This window comes from Lepisosteus platostomus, chromosome 12 (genome assembly GCF_059453375.1).
Source record: "Lepisosteus platostomus isolate fLepPlt1 chromosome 12, fLepPlt1.hap1, whole genome shotgun sequence".
Classification (NCBI taxonomy): domain Eukaryota; kingdom Metazoa; phylum Chordata; class Actinopteri; order Semionotiformes; family Lepisosteidae; genus Lepisosteus; species Lepisosteus platostomus.
The window spans coordinates 24910197-24931827 of NC_142622.1; positions in this window are offsets into that span (position 1 = coordinate 24910197).

Genomic DNA, 21631 nt, shown 5'->3' on the forward strand with positions numbered 1-21631 from the left:
ACCAGGGAAAATCTGATCATGTTTCTCTATAACAATAATAAAAAACTTTATTTTACATATCACCTTTAAAAGTGGCATCTCAAAACAATACAGTAGATGTAAACCACAGATTACAAAGTAAATACCCAGACAAAAGCAAACATGTTTTTAATAAGATGCTTTTATTCGTTCATAATCCGACGATCTCAGGAAGACTAATGGGGGTCTGGCTTTTTTTCTGGAAAACCATAACTCTGGTCTTGTCCAGATTGACTGTCAGCGCCCAGGTCTGACAGTGCTGCTCCAGCCTCTGTTCTGTGGGCGACAGCAGGACCAGTTCCTCTGCAAAGAGGAGGAACTCGATTTCTGTAATTAATGCAGATCAGTAAATCAAGGGACAAAACAGTTATTGCGCCCGGCTCCTCAATGGGCTTCGACGTGCTAATGCGTTGGTTTAACAGTCCGGGTGTGGCAATGTTTTTTATTATTGTTATAGAGAAACATGATCAGATTTTCCCCGGTTCAGAAAAAAAGATCTAAAGTATACTAGTTAAGAAAAATAAATCTAAACGGGGAGAAAGCTACAGATGCAGCCATTCAAAGTGCGCGGTACAGACACATACCGGAGGTAATTGGCTACGGCGTCGCGCATCGTGATGCAAGATGACGCGGGGTACCGCGGTACGTGATTGGTTGACCGACAGGGGCACTCGTGGTCTGTTGGTCTGTCGTAGAAAGATTTATAGTAAACGTCTTTACTGTGTCCATTGTAGTATTTAATATTTATATGGAATTTTACCTCTGAAGGGAAATCTTAGTGCCTGAGCATAAAAAGAATAGGAGCATACTGCAACGCGTGTGAAGTCCATAAACGATATTAATTTTGGAACTTAAACATACAGTATATGGCTGGTCTCAGTACTTTTAGACTGTCTCTTGCAGTTCAGAAGTCAATACATACCAACTCTAATGGGGCTGAAGATAGGTACCAAGGGTGCCCGCGCCTCAGGCTCCGGTGACTTACTAACAATACACCGCTGACAGTGCCGAACATAATGGGCAACATTCTCTGCCATCGTCCCCCAGTAAAACCTCTGTCTTGCCAATCCTAAGGTCCGCCGCTGTCCTTGATGGCCATGTGCATAAAAGAAGCCAGACTATTACACAACTCCTGCGGTAATCGATTATACTCATATAGCCCAAATGGACTCGTAAAGGCCATATATTTCCGGTCATCCTAATGTACTGGAATGTTATAGTACTCTGATATTAGGCCCATGGTACTAAAGAGCATGTTTCTCCCCAATACAATGCCAATACAATGCCAACACATTGAGACCACAATTGGACTGAGAGGATCGCCAAGGTGAACATGAAGCTGGGTCTGTGGAAGATGTGGTCACTCTCCCTCAAGGGGAAAGTGATGGTGTTGAAAGCAAACATCCTGCTGGCTTTGGTTTACTTGGCTGCGGTATACCCGCTGACGGAAAGACTCAGGCGCTGCAAGGGATGGTCTTCAAGTCCGTCTGGAAGGCAGGTATGAGTATTTCACAAGGAACCGGATGTGGCAGCCAGTCGAGGAGGAGGGGAGAGATGTGCTGCATTTCCCCCTATAACTTGTCTGCATGTTCTTCTGCAACCTCTGTCTGGCATTACAGGAGCTTATCAGCCACAAGTACCAGCACTTTGTGAGGCTGTGGCTCTCCATGCCAATGAGGCACCTCGTCCAGTGGACAAACACCAGACCCAAAACTAAAAACTGACTGGACACTGTAGGCATCCTCTCACGAGGCACCAGTAAATGTAGGGGTTTTGTGTTTAACTGGGACAATTATTAATTGTAGCAACAAGTCACAAAATGATTCTTCTGATGGCTATTAGAATCAACCTTGCGGGATAACTCAAACAACGCACACACACGGATACTAGTAAACGAGAATACATTTATTAATACATAAAATGTGCATATAAACATAACAGATCTTATCGTGAGGGTAGCAGAATACAACAGGTATATATTCAATCACAAAGACTTACCCATACCAAGAGGACATACATTCAGTATATCATTCATTTAGACCGTTCCGTAAATGAACTTGGATTACAACTTCTACACTAGATACTCAAAAGCAAGTACATCACTCATAGGAATTAAATTGATATCAACTCAGGTTGAGGTAACAATTGAATTCTCAAGCTGTAATGCAGAATGTTGAATACTCATCCAATCTGTGGGGATTCTGATCTCCCGCAGGCACAAAGAACAGTGGCAGGCTTGTTGCTGTGTCCAATCGGTGGTTGCTGGCTCGGTGCCAGGCAATGCTGTTGCGGCGTGTGACGTGGTGAAAGAGATTCCTGCTGCGATGTGCTGCTGATGCTCTCTGAAGACCGGCTAGTTAGTTCTGGCTTTACTAGCAGAGTTTGTGCACAGGAGAAAAGTGACTGCGGGTCCCAGCCAGTCACAGTCTTTTGGCAGGAAGAAGACTGGTTCATTTCTGATGAAGCGCTAGTCCTGAATCCTTAGATTCAGATTGGGTTCACAAGGCTTGCTGCTGACTAAACTCGGGTGGATCCTTTGGTTACGCACTGGCAACCTCCGTTCTCGACTCTTAGAACAAAGGAAAGTCCTGGCACTCGGACACACTGGCCGTTACGTGGTGGTCCGAGCTGAGTCGGAGAATTTCCAGGAGGGGCTCTTTACCTGGAGGAACTATGATCGTTCATTGGTTGAAAGTTCCATGGGCATCCGAGACCCACGTGGGGTTAACCTGCCCTACCAGTTCCTGATTGGCTGATGATGAGTAACAATGCACTCTGACCTTAGAGTTGTAAACAACTTGGGATGAGACTCCTTTGGAATCTCCCAGACATTGAGGCACCAGAGATGACCATTTGTTAGGGTGGTTGATGTGTCTCAGCCTTGGGAGTTGTTTCTTATCAGGACACTCTATCAGCTAGAAAAACACCTTAATTGTGAACCAAATGGAATGTCCTCTCTGTATCAAGCACCACTGAGATGAAGGAGAGAGGGACTGGCAAGGGAGCAGCAAACTTAATTCCTGTACTTTAATAAGCTTTTCCGCTACAACACCGACACCCACGCTGTCAAATGGAGCAGGAAGTATGAGGCCACGAGACAGCTAGAGCTCTGCACCAACCACAGGGCCCTGTACAAGGAGGTGAGGAGACCACTGGTCGCTGGAGAAAGGCTGCGGGTTCCCAGATAAATCTGGGAAAGGACGTAGCCAAACGAACTGGACAACAAGCTAAAGGACCTTAACTGGATGGCTGTGCACCAGAGGCTGGCGACCACTGAGGTCCTCTACAGACACTCGCTCATCAAGAATCCACATTGCCCCCGGGACACATTTCGTCAAGGAGACACAAAAGCACATGTCCTGGAGCTGTCCCTTCAACAAGAAAGTCCCTAACAAAACAAGGACTGTGGAATGCAAGGAACACTCTCATCCAGCACAACACAGAGTGGGGAGCAAGGGAGCTGGAGGAGAAGATCCTTGCAAGCCGTAGAGGGAGGATGAAGCACAAAGTCACCAAATGGGGCTTCTCCACTATTCAGTATTGTCTTGCATGTTGTTTGAAGAAATTTTAGAATTTCCAGTGGTTAAAATATAGACTGGTCTACCATTTAGAATTCATAATTATATCTATGAAATTTCATTTTATTTCAGGATATATAATATGCATACTACACTACAATCATCATGGTGAAACCATTTAAAATTATAAATATTAGGCAAGCTGCCCAGAATTATATGGACAGCAAAATTGCTTGCAATATTGCAGAGAGATGGACAAAATTAATGTATATAATTTACAACAATTATAACATTTTGAATTCCTTTAGAATTACTGTGAATACTGTAAGCATTATATTCACCCATATTGGAATACAATTGAAAATGACCTAAGAGTAAAGCAACAAATGGTTTCCATTTTCATAATTCAGGCGAGGTAAGCTTTCATACGAGAACACGAGTGAGCTAGAGGTTATGCACAAAGGGGTCATCATTCTTGTTCAATTACTGGTACCACATTGGTACAAGAACTTCGTTAAGCCATTTTCTGAAAGACCCTCATGGAAACATCAAAAGCATGGATTTGCAATTTGTTCCCTGCAGTCATGACCTTTATGTAAATAAAAGGTCTGTTATCTTCAATACTGAGTCATCCATACTTCCACCTCATTTCCAGGAACACTATATGCTGTGCTTCCACTCTCTTTGCTCATTGAGAGAAAAACAATTTCAGGTTTCTTTAGGAGTTTGAATTTTGAGGAACTCAATAAAATCAATTCAGGAATGATTCAGATAATACCCCCAAACATTCAACAATAGCTGTATACTGTATATACATTCTGTTCCTACTTGTCAGAATAACGCACTCCCCACTCAGTAAAATAGAGAGTCAAACTCTGAATGCATAGCTCAACTTCTCTGTGCTTTTCTTCCTCCCCATAAAGTGTATTTGCAGGTTTGGAGTCAATTTCAAATCTTTTTGCTTCAGGGTTCCTTTTCGTAGTTATTATAATAATACAAAGGTCCAAACTCAGCAACTGAAAATGTAGTTTTAGGAAAAAATAATTATTTTAGGTAAATAACAGTTCTTCTGCAGTTATAGAAACCACAGGATCTTTTGAAATATAAGACTTAATTGATCCCGAAGGGATCTTTTGCACTATATCAAGAAGTTGTAACATAACTCTTTCAATGTTTGCTTTATATTCTTATTGATGGGTACAAATAACCATTAAACTTGATTTAAATTAACAGAAGAGCATAAAATTGATTAACACATTTAATGCAAAAAATATGACTATGCCTTACTTGAGTAGTGCAGATCACTAGAATTTTAACTAGATACAATTTAACACCAAAATGATGAATATCTGCATGTTACATAGACAGTATTTGCAGTACAGAACAGTGAAATAATAAAATTGTAAATATAAATAACACATCACTTACTGTATACAATGAGTGGGTAGTGCTTTTCTTTAATTCCTTATGATGAGATTTACCCCAAAACATGTTGACAGTCACTGATCTACCTTGAAGTTGTTGAACTGCCACTTACCTGATGTTACATGATGGTAGCTTTTCTTAAAGCACAGTAAAAAGTGTGATCAGATCCAAAAAAACCAGAGAACCTAATTACTAACTAAGAACTGTGTAATTAATTATGAGAAAATTAAATAAATCATGACCCTGATAGGACCCATTTTTCTAAAACAAGACCATTCCAGCTTGCCTTTGCCTCTGACTGCCATTCACCATTTGCACACTATAAGAACATCTGAGGCAAATATGCTGACAGCTGAGATCTGTGGGCAAGGGAACATTTGAATCGATGTCGGAATAAAATGTCTGTAACTCTAGAAAGCAGACTGGGGGCAGCCTTACTGCTCAATGATATATTGTTGAAGTCCTTGAGTGAAGTCATGAAAATATACAGTATAGTTTTATAAAAAAATTTATCAGGTCAATGTAGGACCACATAGTGTTAGAAATTCAATGGAAAACAAAAAAAAAACAAAGCAGAGGTCTGGCCAAGGCAAGCTTTTTCAGCTGATCGGAAACCTAAGAACATCTGAAGGACCAACTCAACAACAGATAACTGAAATTGGGTGAATCTGCACAGGAAAAATGAAGGAACACTCCATAACTGTTTATCCAGAAAACGGAGGGGTCAAACAATACATATATTATCATCACTTTATTTCTACATCGGAATATAAAGTAATATTCTGCTTAATGCTTAATCACAGACACTTTTGACAAGAGTTCCTTTATGCACTTCACCACTTAATAAAAATTTAAACAAAGGTTTAGGAAAAGCCACCGATGGTTGCTGTTCCCACTGTGCCATCTCAAACTGACCAAACATCCCCCACTGACCACGCTACAGTCCTACTACTCCGTGTGCTGGCCAGAGGCAGGAACAGTTATGGCCCCCCTCACTTCCCCCGTTACCATCCGAAAAAATGCAGTGTCGTCCCCCTATTCCCTTCCCCCTCCCACCCAATCTTATATACCAATTGCCTGGGCTCACCTGTGTTAACTGTCCCAGATGCCTGCCAATAGAAGTAATGGTTTGTAGACCCTTGGCTTAGTGAAATTTCTCCAGTTTCCCATCCGTATTTCTCATCTTTATTTTCTCCATGGAGCCAAGCTCTGAAAGCAATGCTGAAACCAACATCACCTCATTCACTTCATTTGTTACATTAACTCTTTCATCCCTCAAACAGCATTCTTCATAGTCTGTGTCCTGAACTTTCCAATGGTCCCCATGACCAGTTTGTCATTCTTTTCAGACATTTACACTAATAAAGCATGCATACTAATTCCAATCACACCTCGATTCCTCCTTACATTAAGTCTTTGCAAGAACTAGTGAAATTAAGTTTTTATATGAAAGTTAAACTTTTGTCTAACCCTAATCTCACCCACCTTTGCCTGTCTACATACAGTATACGGTAAATATCTTTATTCTATCTTACCCGTATTAGTGTTCCTCCTTCCACCATATCTTTGCCCTTGCAGGAGCTCCGTTGCTTTGCCCTCAGAGACAGGTGGTTGCTGTCCTGGAACAGGCTAGTTAGACCACAAACAACACATTAATTAAAATCACACCTTTACTCTATTTTTCATTATTTGTATATGGCAAGTTGTGCAATATAATAAGTTTTTATACACAATGTTTTTAATTGTGATTCTTTTTTCTACTGTTCTCTAAAATGCTTTCTTATCCAGAACCTACTCTGATTTGATCACAAAGTATGTATTTTTACATTTATATTTCCATATTTTTAAGATAACCTTCACCAATCTAATTCATTCTTTATATTGTTATCTTAAACTTCTTCCACTTGCAATGACATGTCTTTAAAATTCAATGCCATACTTGTTTCAGAAAAGGAGAATACACTGTACATCCAGAGAGGCTTTAAAAATGGCAATGTATTTCAAGCTCAGATGAGCAGGAGCAATCTTTTGTGCTGGACCTTCGAGTGCAAAAGAACAGACCAAGCAATATGAATCACGAACAAAAAAGATGCAGAATAAACACATTTTGCTTCAATAAAAAACTATTTGCGCAATTTGAGGCAAAATATAGTTGTCCTTGTTTATATAAAGGTGCTTATTACATTTTTAAATTAAATTACATTTGTTAACAAATAGAGGCATCTACTGTTATTTAAAAAACACATTGTGTGAGAATTTTATTAGAATTTTATTTTTCATTAAACAGAAAACAAAGTGCCATATATACTACATACAAAATAAACACTTTTCTAAGATGGTTTCCTGCTTATTTTTACTTCAAGTAATTCAACCTCTCTGTCCTACTGAGACAATAAACTGAAAACATATATTCACTCTATCACATTGCTCTGTACTTACTGTAAGTTCAGGATTGGAAGCAGCAGGGCAGCAGAGCAACAAGTTAACAGACCACTGCTAGTTGCACATTGACAAAAAAAAAGTACATATTCAAGTTCAAGTTCAAGTTTATTGTCATTATACTCATATACAGGTATATGGTATAATGAAATGCTATTTAGATAGCTCTCAGACGATACGTAGTACAAAAAAAACAACAATACAATTATATGATAAAAGAAAGACAGAGACAACAGGCAGTGTGCAAAAAAACAACAATAGGCAATGTGCAAAACAACAACAGGCAATGTGCAAAACAACAAAAAGGTAACAGGTAATGTGCAAAAACAACATCAGATGTGCAAAAACATGCATTAACAGAATAAAATAAAAGGATAGAAATTATGGGGAGTGAGCTTTTTGACATGTAAGGTAGAGGTAGATTTCAATGTGTGAGTTTTTGGGTAAGAAAGAAGGCACTGTGAGGTTCAGATCATAGGTGAGAGGTGAGGTGAGAGTGAGAGAGGCTGGGAGTTTAATAGTTTGATAGTGAGGGGGTAAAACCTGTCTCTGAGTCTGGTAGTCCGAGCCAGAATGCTCCGGTACCGTTTTCCAGAAGGTAGAGGGTCATACTCTAACGCAGGGGCTGACTGCTGAGGATAGGGATCCAACGGGTGCCCTTGTTAGGGTTGGCGCGAGACGTAGGCGTAGTCGGAGTAAACAGGCAGGGGTCAGAGTCCAAGAACGCGTAGTACAGGCGTAGGCACAGAATCGACAGGCGAAGGCGTAGTCAAGGGAGCAGGCTGGGATCGGAGTCCAGGTAGGCGTAGAAGTGGCATCTGTGTGGATTCGGAAGGCAGAGGCGTAAACGAAGAGACAGGCTGGGGTCAGGATCTGAGAAAGCGTAAAACAGATGAAGGTACAAAATCGAGTGGCTAAAGCGGTAGTCGGAAAAGCAGGGTCGAGGTCCAGGGGAGAAGTCGTAGTAAGGCAAAGGCGTAGTTAGTAGCTAAGTTCCGGGGGAGAATCTCAATCGTGAGCAATGACCGGGGGACAGAAGAGGACTGATTGACGTGTGCACGTTTGGTACGGGGAGAGCTCGTGGGAATGCGGGAGTGCCTGCGTGAGGGAGATTCGTGACACATACAGTCTGTAGCTGGGATGTGTGGGGTCTTTGATGATGCTTAGAACTTTTCTCAAGCACCGTCTGTCATAAATGTCCTGTATAGATGGGAGGGCAACCCCAGTGATGGACTGGGCAGTTTTCAGTGCTTTCTGTAGTGCATCTGTAAAAGTTAGTGAGGATCTAGGGACATATTTTAGCCTTCTTCAACCGTCTTAGGAAGTACAGGCGCTGTTGCACTTTCTTGATCAGACAGGTGGCATTGAGAGACCATGTGAGGTCCTTGGTGATATGGACGCCAAGGAATTTAAAGTTACTGACCCTTTCCACTTCAGTCCCGTTGATGTGGATAGGGGCATGTCTGTTTTGCAGTTTCCTGAAATCAACGATCAGCTCCTTGGTTTTGCTGACGTTGAGGGTGAGGTTGTTGTCTTCACACCACGTTGTAAGGAGATTGACCTCCTCCCTGTAGGCCCTCTCATCATTGTCTGTGATCAGACCTACAACTGTGGTGTCATCGGCAAACTTGATGATGGGGTTGGTGTTGTGTTTGGCCTTACAGTCGTTCAAAGTTCAAAGTTCAAAGTTCAAAGTTTTAAACAAATTTCAAAAATAGAAGAAAATAAATAAACATTATCAACCCTCTCTTTCATCTTATAAAACAATTAGTTAAAAACATCAGTAAATAAACATCACTAAAAAAGCTAACAAAACATCACACGTAGTATATATACTGTAATACTCCCTCCTTCTTTCACCTAACACTGAGCCAGTAAAACCTTATATAATTTCAAACAACTCCAGCTGGTGTTATATGTTATTTATGACCTCATTGTGCAATCTGGAGGACACCAGCACTTTAAACACTGGTAATATAGCTGTATTATTTACCTTATTTTTGCAACATGTCTGCTAAATGTTCAATTTTGCCCTGCCTAGGAAGAAATTGGCAAGCCAAAATTATTTTTTTGTTTCCACTGAAATATTTGAACCTAAATATCAAGACAGTTTAGAAAAAAATACAGCCAGATCATCAAATAATTATTGTATTAAAAGTAACAAAGGCTACTAGGGATAGTGAAAGAATCACTTAAGTGACAAACTCAAGTGACAGGACACTGGCATTCGTCATTAGCCCTAGGCTGAATAGCACTTAGAAAAGAGTTTGTAGCAACAATGGTATATAATAATTCTTCACTGTAAATCTTTTAAACTGTTCTGCACAAGGGGTCTATATCGATATCAAGGTAAAGAATATTCTACTGCTATCCACCTTTAATGGTGGGTGTCAAAAAGATACTTTAAATTCTGGAAATGTCTTAAGAACAGCACTGTAGTCTTCTTTGATCTCCTCATTTCGAATAATGTAAAGTTTGAATGGCCCACTGCCTCAGAAAAAGTGCTATGGCTGTTGCATGTGTGCTTTCACCAGGCTCCAGCTGCATCTTAATCATAAGAGATTCAGGTTTATCCCCTATAAAAAATGTTATTAAGAATCTGAAAACTTTCTTGCTCAACTCAAGTATTTACCCTAAAGTTATAAGTTGATAAAGAGTCCAAGATCCTCACCGTGTACTATCAAAACAGGATTGTTCACCGCGGCTCTTTCAAAAGCCAAAAAAAAAAACCCTGTGAACTAAAACTCCTTTTCACCTTTAAATCAGGTAGAGCTGATATATTCAGCTCAGAGATATTCATTAAAAATCTGATGGTCAAGGGTCATCTTCCCAATGAGACAAAGAAAAGAGAAAGATGGGACCCTCCAGGGAAGAGTCTCCGGGGTGTAAAGCAGCCTCTGGACTGACTTCAGACTGAAGTCTAAAATATGTTTCACTCTGTCTGACCTAGCATAAACCATCCCAAAACAACTTCCGTAACACCTTTTGAAACACCCACTTTCTGGCATTGTCCTTATGTCCCTTTTTAGTTTTTAGTCGTAAAGCCCTCCAGACTACTGGAGAGGAAAAACCCTCACAATCACAGCAATCAGTATGAAATCTAAGAGCAATGGTAGGGTCTCTTTTGGGATCATGGAGGAGCGTGTACCATGGCCTCCTGAAAAACACAACATGTTTCAAGTCAGGGGACATGTAGGTTTCATCACTACGTCAACACCAATACAAGCTCCTTCTAGCAGTTTAAACACTGCTGTAAAAATTAATGTAGTTTGATGTAACTAACCAATAGCTTTATTCATTCTAAGAGCTAGATACTTTACTACTTCCACCATGCATTTTTCAACAAACACCATGTCATCCATTCTTACAAGATAAAAAAGTAATATTGAAAAGTAAAATGCCTATACTGTATAACATAATCAACCATATACATACACTATATTGTATATACTGTAAAAGAAAAGAAAGAGAAAAAAGAAAAAAAAAGGGAAAAACAAAGGGAAAAAATACCCATTAACTCAAAAAAGCTCCACACACACACATTCATGACAAGATAAAGCAACAGACAGCAGGAATCGATAGAAACATTCATATGTGTTAGTTACTGTAGTTGACAGCTACAAAGTCCCAGGACTATACATTCAAGTGCCAGGGAGTCTTTCTGTCACATCAAAGCCTTCAGTGCATTCCCTGTGTGAAGCAATTCACTGTCTAAATTTAAACATTTTAAAGGATATCTCTGTACACAAGTACTATACACAACCTAAGTATTGAAGAACTCACTATCTTCGCTTTTAAATAATTTTCATTGCTTTCTCAAAACCAAATCTGTGACAAAAGACATTTTGTATCATAGCTTTTCCTGTTACTGTTAGGTGTATTTTATTTTAAATACTAAAAACAACATTTAGCTTCAATTGCATTGAAAATAAATTTGTAAAAAATCTTAAAATTGTTATTAAAACTGAGAACCAAAGAATACATTAGACACTTAAATTAACAGTGAGCTAAGAATATAAGAGCATAAGAAAGGTTACAAGTGAGAGGTGGCTATTGGAGCTGTCCACCCTATTTAGATGCTAGAACATAAGGAATCCAATGGTCTAATCCAGTGGATTCTTGAAATAAATTAGATTTTTGGATTCAACAACATTCTTGGGTGGCTTATTTAATAATAATAATAATAATTGCTTACACTTATATAGCGCTTTTTCTGGACACTCCACTCAAAGCGCTTTACAGGTAATGGGGACTCCCCTCCACCACCACCAATGTGCAGCATCCACCTGGATGATGCGACGGCAGCCATAGTGCGCCAGAACGCTCACCACACATCAGCTATCAGTGGGGAGGAGAGCAGAGTAATTTAGCCAATTCATAGAGAGGGATTATTAGGAGGCCATGATTGGTAAGGGCCAATTGGAAATTTGGCCAGGACACCGGGGTTACACCCCTACTCTTTTCGAGAAGTGCCCTGGGATTTTTAATGACCACAGAGAGTCAGGACCTCAGTTTTACGTCTCATCCGAAGGACGGCGCCTGTTTACAGTATAGTGTCCCCATCACTATACTGGGGCATTAGGACCCACATGGACCACAGGGTGAGCACCCCCTGCTGGCCCCACTAACACCTCTTCCAGCAGCAACCTTAGTTTTTCCCAGGAGGTCTCCCATCCAGGTACTGACCAGGCTCACACCTGCTTAGCTTCAGTGGGTTGCCAGTTGTGAGTTGCAGGGTGATATGGCTGCTGGCATACAGAAGAGTTCATATTTCATACAGAAGACTCTTATGAGTTCTAATTATTGTCTCCATAACTTCCCATTTATATTTCAGCAGTTGTGCTATTAGTCCCAGAAGATTTCTTTATTTTAAGTCCTTCCAGTACCTACTGTAGAACACTGCCTCTTCTATGACAACAATATTTACTATACTGTAGAAGTTTGTCTCTCCATAGCCTGTTCTATTGCTTTTAGTGAAAAATATTTTGCTGATTTTTCTATTGATATGAAAAGGATACTGTTTTTTTAAAATAATGTTAGAGCTCACTTTTTTCCTAATATTTACTTTATTAAATCATTTGAGCCACCTCTTTCAAGTGTTTCAAACAGAATATATTTAAAATGCTAGTTTATTATATACTTAACACTTCACTTACTCAAAGGTACCTGTGAAGTGTCAAAATGCCCTTACATTTCCTGATTATAATTGAAAACGCAAGAAAGTAAAACCTTTGTCCTAGAAACTATTACAATGCACAATACCATCAAATAATTGTCATTTTATATTTTAGTGGACAGACTGCTATTTTTCATGTTCAGGCCAACAAAACCATTTTCAAAATGCATGTTACATCCTTTGCTGTAAATAATCATTTTAAAAACTTGTTCTGGCAAGGCTGAGCTACTGAGGACCTATTAAACAGTTTTATCTGACCTAAATTAAAATACAGGATGGCAGCAACACATTATTGTTACTATTATTAAAAATATATTACAAGAATATTAACTTAAATTACATAATATCAAATTTAATATTCCTATTACAAAGTGTAATAAACCAGGGTTATGAAATACTATTCAACATTTGTCAGAAAAAACATAAGTGCAATATACAGTAGTACTCGGTGCTCCAATCTTTTCATTGTTTCCCTGGAAAACATTTTTCCTCTTATAGGCATGAAAAGCTGAAGAGAACTGAGTTTAAAAATGAAGTTATCAAAGAAAACAGGAGGATCTAGTGTCATTGAGGTTGGAGATAAGCTTACAGACAGGGGTACAGGTCTACTGCAAACACACCATTTACAACAAGGAATATGGTGTGCAACAATAGAAATTACACATACTGTACAGTAAGCATTCTTCAAAACTTGTATCTCATGTACCTTCATTTATGATTGATTTTAGAACTCTAAATAAAACAAATGCCTTGAGTGTCTCAGTATTTAAAGAACAAACACTGAAATCTCCCTGTAAAGCTGGTATACTTACTGTACCTGTTTTATTACATACTGTGTCTAAGAACCTGTCTAAAGGCCTTGAAAGCACCTTGATACCTCTGCTTATGATCATTCACATCAAATTTACTGTCAATCGATAAATATTGTGTGTAAGTAATCAATATTTTCTGGTATCATATTAGTGATTTTGAATTTTTGCACTTGAATTAGAAAAAAATTCAAATGAATGTTGTGACTCTATTGAGGTAGTGGCTGCCGCTGTGGGTACACATGTGAAAACTTCTGTGAGAGATGAAGTGGTGATATTCTTGGCTCCCTCATTGGGGAGCCAGGACATGCCCCACACATAGTATGAGACTTCTGGACCCTCGGCTTGTGAACTCTCAGGCCCAGAGTGTTCAATTCTCGCATACCACTGTCATATATGATCCAAGATCTTAATGGAAGTCCCTCACTTCACCAAGCACGTGTCTTGAACATTCCTGGGCTTGACGAGCTTCACCTCCAACTCTCACCTTCTGACTACTCCTCTTCAGGAGCCTACTCCCTCACTCACCTGGAGCCTCATCTCCTAGATGACTCATGGAGCCTCCTGCTCCCACACAACAGTCACTGGTCCTCTCACAACCAGTCAGCTCTCAGACTTCCAGGTCTTGCTCCAGCCATTGGTGCCACCTCCCGGACCACCAGGCTGGGTCTCACACTATCTACACACATATCACTTCACCTCATGCATGTGGAGCTCTCACACACACTACCTCAAATAAACTTTAACTCACTAACACAATACTCTCACACAGCGGACTCTCTGGATGGCCCTCCTCTCATACCATAATAGGCTACCACCTCTTTAAATCTAGATCATTTACAGCTCCTCTCTGAAGACTCTCCTCCACAATCCCCTCCAGGGCTGTCACTCACACGCTCCTTATCGGACATTTCTCAGCAGCATCTCACACCCATTGCTGTCCTGCTTTGGCACAGTTTTTTCCCTACCGAGCCTTCGCATACAGTAGACCTGATTATACATCCTCTCTGGTCTGAGAGGAATGAGGAATGACAGCCTGGTTTGGTTCTCTACCCTGGAAAGTGTTCGCCATGCTCTTAAAGCTCTTCCACTGAGACTCATTAGCTCTCAAATTCTGCTCAGCTGTGGTTACCAAGGCAACAAGTCACTCTCTGTTGAGAGCTCTGCCTCCCTGCCGAACACACTCCATACTGTATATCTCCACAACATATACACACGTACTGTTCTGTTGTGTACTGCTGTGACACACACCAGGATAGCAGGGGCAGGATCAGAGGTTTTACAGATGCAAGAGGAAAGGCTTCACAGTTCAGGGATAGTGGTCTACGTGCTTTAGAATGGACTTTGCTTCACCAGGACTGAAACAGGGAGGAGAACCAGGGACAGGACAAGACTGGTTGATCTAGTTGGTCTGTACCTGGAGCCAGGCAGGTTAGGGCTTAGTCTTCAGGATGGTCTTCCAGAAGGCACACCAGTTACTGGGCTGAGCAGAGCACACACTCTTCACCAGAAGGAGGGGGTCTTCACCAGAGACCAGGCCAAGTGCACACTGTCTGGGAGGGACGAGGCCAAATGATGCCCCCGCTGAAGTCCGGGCCCTTTGCAGTCCCAGGGCAGGACAGATGGAGACTTCTGGGTGGTAAGCTGTCATGCTGAAGAGCTGGAGTGCAAGGGAAGGACCAAAAGCCAGAGCAGAGCTCCAGGTGCACGGCAAATCTTCCAGGCCCTTGGCCTGCCACATCTCCACATGAAGACTACAAGCCCAATGCAGCAGCAAACCCCACAGCCAGAGCACACACCAAAGGGCAAGTGTCATGCCCACTGCAGGGAATATACTTTATACAGCGACGTGGACACAAGGGAACCAGAAGTGACTCATGCCCACTGGGAGAAAATTCCAATACCATGTGAGTGCCTGGGAAACAGAAGTACTGGTGCTGAGAACGCACAGCTACTGTACCATACCAAACCAAAGCCATACCTGGTGCTGTAATCAGACTAAGTGCCGGCAACAGGCTGGACTGGTGCAGACAAACACACTGAAAGCTGGGTTCCCCAAGATGAGTCTGGGCTGGTCATGATACAAGTGATGGGAAAAGTCCAGGCAGGCAGATGATGAAATGGAAAGAGACATTAAAAAAGGCAGAATATAGGAGGGACTGTTTGATTGCAAGGGAGAAACTGAACAGGGATTACATAACCCACACCAGCTGATGCAGAAGGACTTCTCTTTACAATCAGTTACTGAGAGTATTTGGTCTCCTCAGCAACAAGTGCAGGGCAGGCAGGAGAGGGGAGACATGGCCCACAGCCACTACAACTGCACACACCCCACAACTCCAGGGTGCTGCAGGGCGGTCATGACAGTTACAGTACATGCACGGATATTTAGAGTACAGTATATTAAGCATATTTAGTATTGAAGCAATTACTTTACACATTTTACAGAACAAAAACTATAAACTGTCAGCAGTATCTTAATGGCTTTGTAAAAAAATGGACATCAAGTGATGAAAAAATTGTTTTATCTTCCCAGCAGACCAAGGCAACTTCTAACTTAAAGTCTGCAACAATAAAAGATCTGCAAATACTTCCTCTACTAAGACTTTGAGAGCTGACTTAGCTTCCAATCCAGTAGATTGAATCAATACTCGGCATTTATGATTCTCCTCCTTCTATTCACAAAAGAAACTGAAAAGACAAGAGACAACTGTTTCACAAAGGCTTTCAGATTCCTTCAAAAAATAAATCAGCTGCTTCAGGTGGCCAGATTTTGCTGAATGAAATAAAAAAGGCACAGCAGACTATGAATAAAGGCACAATTAACTGATTTTGTGGTACACAGATCCAGGCTTTTCTGACCTTTTGCCTTTTGGGATCAGGTGGAACTTGAACCCTCACTATGTGAGATGATGCTGAGTGAAATTAGAGACAACTCAATTATTCTAGCTATTATTTTAAAAAGTGAGGGACATTTCTCTGTGGGCTTGCTATTGTCCCCCTACATAATATCAGATAGTAGTAGTGAGATACCTGTGGTATATCATGTGATCAAAACCAGAGATGGCTGTTTGCTGGCTGAGCTATGTTCCGGTCTCACTAATTCATCTTTTTTTTGTTACCAAACTGCACAAACAATAACAACATTACTTCCCCTCTATCCACACCCGTAAGCAGGATTCAATGATAAGGACTCTCACCTGGTAGAGGGTTAAAGATTAGTGAAGTGGCTTATAAGCACTGCAAACCATACTATATAAAGCAATTAAAAACCGTTAACTGTCTCGTGCCTTTTAAAGCTTGCTATCATCACTGATACTGAGAAGCAACGCTCTCAAAACTGCCAGACAACATACTGTAATATCAGAGGGGACCTCTTCCATCAGAAAAAAAAAGACATTAATCGATACATGCTCACTTTGATACTTTGAGAGACGAGATAGGGGATCTGGAAGCTAGTTGAATATTCCACAGTGGTTTCTGTATGTAAACGAACCAATGCCAAACGAACATCTTTCTCTGGAGTTGAATAGAGTACATTGTGTACTATATACGCAATCAGATCTTAGGACTCAAACAGATATCAGATTCTGATTTTTCATTGTTTCTGCTACAATATATCCCTGCTCCCACCCTTCTAGGTTATATTCTTGCATGTTGTTTATGTACAGTACTACTTTTATTAAACTATGCTATACAGTAAATAGTACTGTCTTATACAGTATAGTGTAGTTGGAGTTATGATTGTTTTATAACATCACCTTTCATTTCTTTCTTAGTGAGATGCCTAATTCTTTTGCATTGTATGTGATCTTTACTTTAATCAATATAATGTTATTATAACATCCTGGTGTGTGCAGGGATAATCATCCTGTAAAGAGGGTTCAGTGCTTAAACTATCTCCTAAGGAATAAAGTTGATATTGCTTATATCTAGGAAACACACTTATCATACTGGCAACTGGTATGACTTGTTTTTAAAACAAGCACTATGTGGTTTTTACAGAAACCAATGCTCAAATAAGCATAGAGGTGTTTTCATACTTGGGAAGAAGCACATGAATCTAAATATTTATTCTCTGTGTAATGATACGGTAGGGAGACTCTATCTGTGATTATGAGATTGAACAATGTGGAAGTGTGGTTTGTTGACTAAGATAAACATACATCACATTTGTTTTTGAACATCCCTGTTATATTAGCAGGAGCGTATAATTTTATATTGAATTTAGCATTATATGCATCTCACTCTTCTTCAACCTCATATTGTGACAAGAATATTCAGTTTCTATAGAAATAACATATCTATGCATGACCAATGGCAGATTCAGAACCCCTCTGCAAGATTATACTGTATTACTGTAATTATAGTGTACTGTCCTTTAAGAAAAGCATAAAACATCAAATAGAACAAAGGTTCTATTTGTAAAATGTGTAATAATTTGAGATATGTAATACTGTATTTACAAGATTCAAGACATATTGATTTCTGATCATGTCCTGCTAAATTACACTTTTGATTTTATCCCTGTTAAAATATTGCTTATTCCTAGATATTTAATACAATTGTATGCAGATAATGTTTTAAGTTAACATTTAACAGGCTGGTTAGAAGATTTTCTGACACAATGCATCCTCAGAGGTGACTCCTCACACCTCTTGGGAGGTGACAAAGTGCTAAATCAGAAGCTTCACAAATTTTTATACTTAATACTTCAGTAGGTCTAGACTTCAACAGATTAACAAGACAGACAAGGAAGCTGGATCCATTGAGTCATAGCTGACATGAAGCTTCAGTAATTCCAAAATGAATCCGCTACAAGCATTAAAAATCAGATATAAAAGTCTAGGAATGAAACAGAATTACTTTGACATAAATCAAGCAGCTTTATTGTGATCAAGTGGATCACCCAAGCAGACTACTAGCTATGAGCTCCAACAAGCAGAAAAAGCAAGCATGGACTCAATTAAAGACTTAAAGGGATGGGCAATCAAGTAAACAAAGCAAACAACGGTTGATGCTAATGTTATAGAAGAGCTTCTGAATTCTGTGGATTTACTTCATTTATCTTCCACTCAGGCTGCAAAACTAGATGAAAGAACCTCTTGCATTCCAAGATTTAGATGAAACTGTGAGATTGAAGAATAACAATCAGCCTCCAGATTTGATTACTTGACATCAAAACTTTCATTATTGTGGGTAATAATCAATTAATTATTAATTGGTGATGGGTAAATGCCACTACACCATAAATCTGCACTGAACTCACTTCTTTGGGAAAAAGAAAATTAGAAAATTAGGCTCCATTAGAATGCTCCAGCTACCTTTAATTTGAGTCTATGCAAGCATTATATCTTTTAAATACTGTGATGTTACTCACAACAAGGGCACAGGTTGCAGTGATGATAGCTGGAGTTTCAACTAATGATAGTTCAGCAGTATTTCTGCCTGTGAAGGGGCAGAGGTTGATGTGGTCTTGTGTCATTCGAACTTCTTCTACCAGTTCTTCTTCCTAGTTGAGTGCTGATGCTTTCTCCCATATTTACAGTACCAGCATCCAGACCCTTGTGAGCTGTGTGTCCGGTCTGCTACCTTAGATAGAGGGAATCTAAGACTACTCATGGAAAGTGACGTCCCTTCAAGGACACAGCCCCCCACAGCATCACAAAACAAATATAAATATTTATGCAAACTGTCTAGTTTGCAAGGTTGGTGTATATATTCTTTACTTAATTCACCATGATCAGAAAAGGTCTATAAGGGAAAGACTTATGTTAAACAATTTACTGTACATCACTTCTTTCATGTTATACTGTACAGTATATCTGACAGAATAATTACCCTCAACCTCAGAGACTGTCCTTAGACGCTGAAAAGGCTTGCATATTAATGTTGTTTTGGTGCTCCATTTATCTACATGATCAATGCACCCACTGATTATGTGTAAAAGGCTCTATAATGCTTCCCCAATTTCTTTTACCTAATGGTACCAGAGACCCCTTATTCTTTCCGTCTCCCTGGAACCTTTAGGATAAGTGATTTGGCAGAGGAGCACAATTTCACAGATTGTCATGCATGGCATCAAGCATATCTATATGCTGGTCATGTTTTGCTATGTTTGGCAGCTCTATCTGGCCATTTTTCTAGTTTTAGTGTTGTTTGAAATGTTTGGCTTTTTCTCAATACTAGATTAATTGGAATAAATCTGTTTCTAAGCAAACAGATCCAGCTCTTTCTTCTGTAACTTCTGTCTTTACCTTTGTTAACAGTTTTTTAAAATATTTGGGCATGAAAATTACAACATATTGTTAAATATTAGGAAGAACAGCTTTGATGGTATGCTATTACATTTTTAGACAGATATGGATACAATGTTAAATAAATGAAAGTGTTACCATACAGTAAGTCTCTTTCTTGTTGCCTTTGACACATCTCCCAAAAATTACTGCAGATATAAACTTTTGCTCTGAATTGATCTGGAAAAGAAGAAAATGCAGAATTTGTCTAGCTACTTTGTAGCATCCTAAAGGAGAAGTGGGCCTCACTTTACAAATCTTTCAGTATTACTATGGGGCATTTCATCTTGGGACTATGAGGCTATGCTTTCATCATGCTTTAACCTAAGCAATAAAAGTATTAATTCATGTGGGTATTGTTATTAAAAGTTTAGAAATATGGAAAAAAAGTCAACAAATGTTTTCACACCTTACATGCACTTCTGCTACATAGCACATCCCTGTGGCTGTATTAACTGGATCTCACCACTTTGTTTTTCCTCATAGGCTGGTGTAGTATTTACATTTTAAAATATATCTTTGCTGACTCAATCCAGATATTCCAAGATTTGCAAGAACAAAATTCCTTCCAGGATTCTCTTTCTTTTTCTATCTCAGATTTGCTCATCACTTTGTTTCCTGGGAATCCCCTTTGCGTTTTCATCCTCTAATTGAACAATCAAAATGTCTCCACTGAGGCAAAGGTTGATATGCTGGCATATAAGAAATTTACAGTATGTATTACAACATTAACCTCTGCACAGTGATATCCATCTGGAATAGAGTCCTTAATGAGTTAGACATTACCACTTATTGGGTTATAATATGGCATAATATGTTCATATCATCTAAAACATTGGCATATTGTCTTATCCATTTTGAACAGATTCATTGATATTATGCTAGACTACTCAGCACATACTTGTAATAATGATACAAGATCCTGTTTGTCAGGTTTGTGGTTTGGGGGCAATGTGTACATACAGTATTTGAACATGTTGCTATGAGTGCCCAACAGTCGTGGGCTCTCTATTGTGTATAACGGTACTCTACTCCCCAGAGATACTTTTGTTAGCAAACATCTCCCAGCTAACTTTATCAACACAATCTACACATTTATTTCTGGTTTGCAGCTGTAACAACTGTTACAAAAAATACTTACAGCTTGGGTGGAGCCAACTATCTCTTTTTTTTCTGTTTGGTTTGACTATTTTTATTTTATCTTACTTTTGGAAAATTCATGGATCAGTTGTACTCAAGATCCACTACCACAGTGACAACTATGGACATTGATGTGATCATTAAAGTAGCACTTTCATGTAACATTTGTTGTACTTGGTACTGCACTGTATTTTGTGATTTCTTTTTATTCCTGCTCTTTATATTGCAGTATACTTGTAGATATTGAGAAACTGTTATTTACTTATTTTACTTTCTTTGGGAGTTTAAAATTGTAAATAAAAATAATTGCTAAAAAAAACAATATATGCCATAGAGCTAGATGTCAGATGTACAATTCAATATGATCATTATGATCAAACAGGATTTATTAAAACTTGATTTATCTCCTTCATATTATTCATGTCACCACCAATATAAAAATTAAAACTTTAGGAAAATAGAAAAGATTGGCAGGCTGGTATTGGAACTGTAGTAGCAGTGCCACTAGAGGCTGCTATTACCTCTGTAACTTGTAAATAGATGCACTAGGTGGTATTTGATTAATGAAGTACATTATTGGTGGTAGTCAAGTCCACAGTCTCACAGTATAATGAGGTTATACGTATTATAATAGATTATGCCATGTGAGAATCTGGTTACATAAGGTTATATTATACAAATTACTTTCATAATATTAGTGGTTGTTTGGTTTTCATAGCAGTCTGAGGAAGCTACTTACTGTACAGAGTCTGCTTGATGGAAAGAAGTTGCATAATTTCTGCAAAAAGCTTTCTGCACTGTCTGGCATAG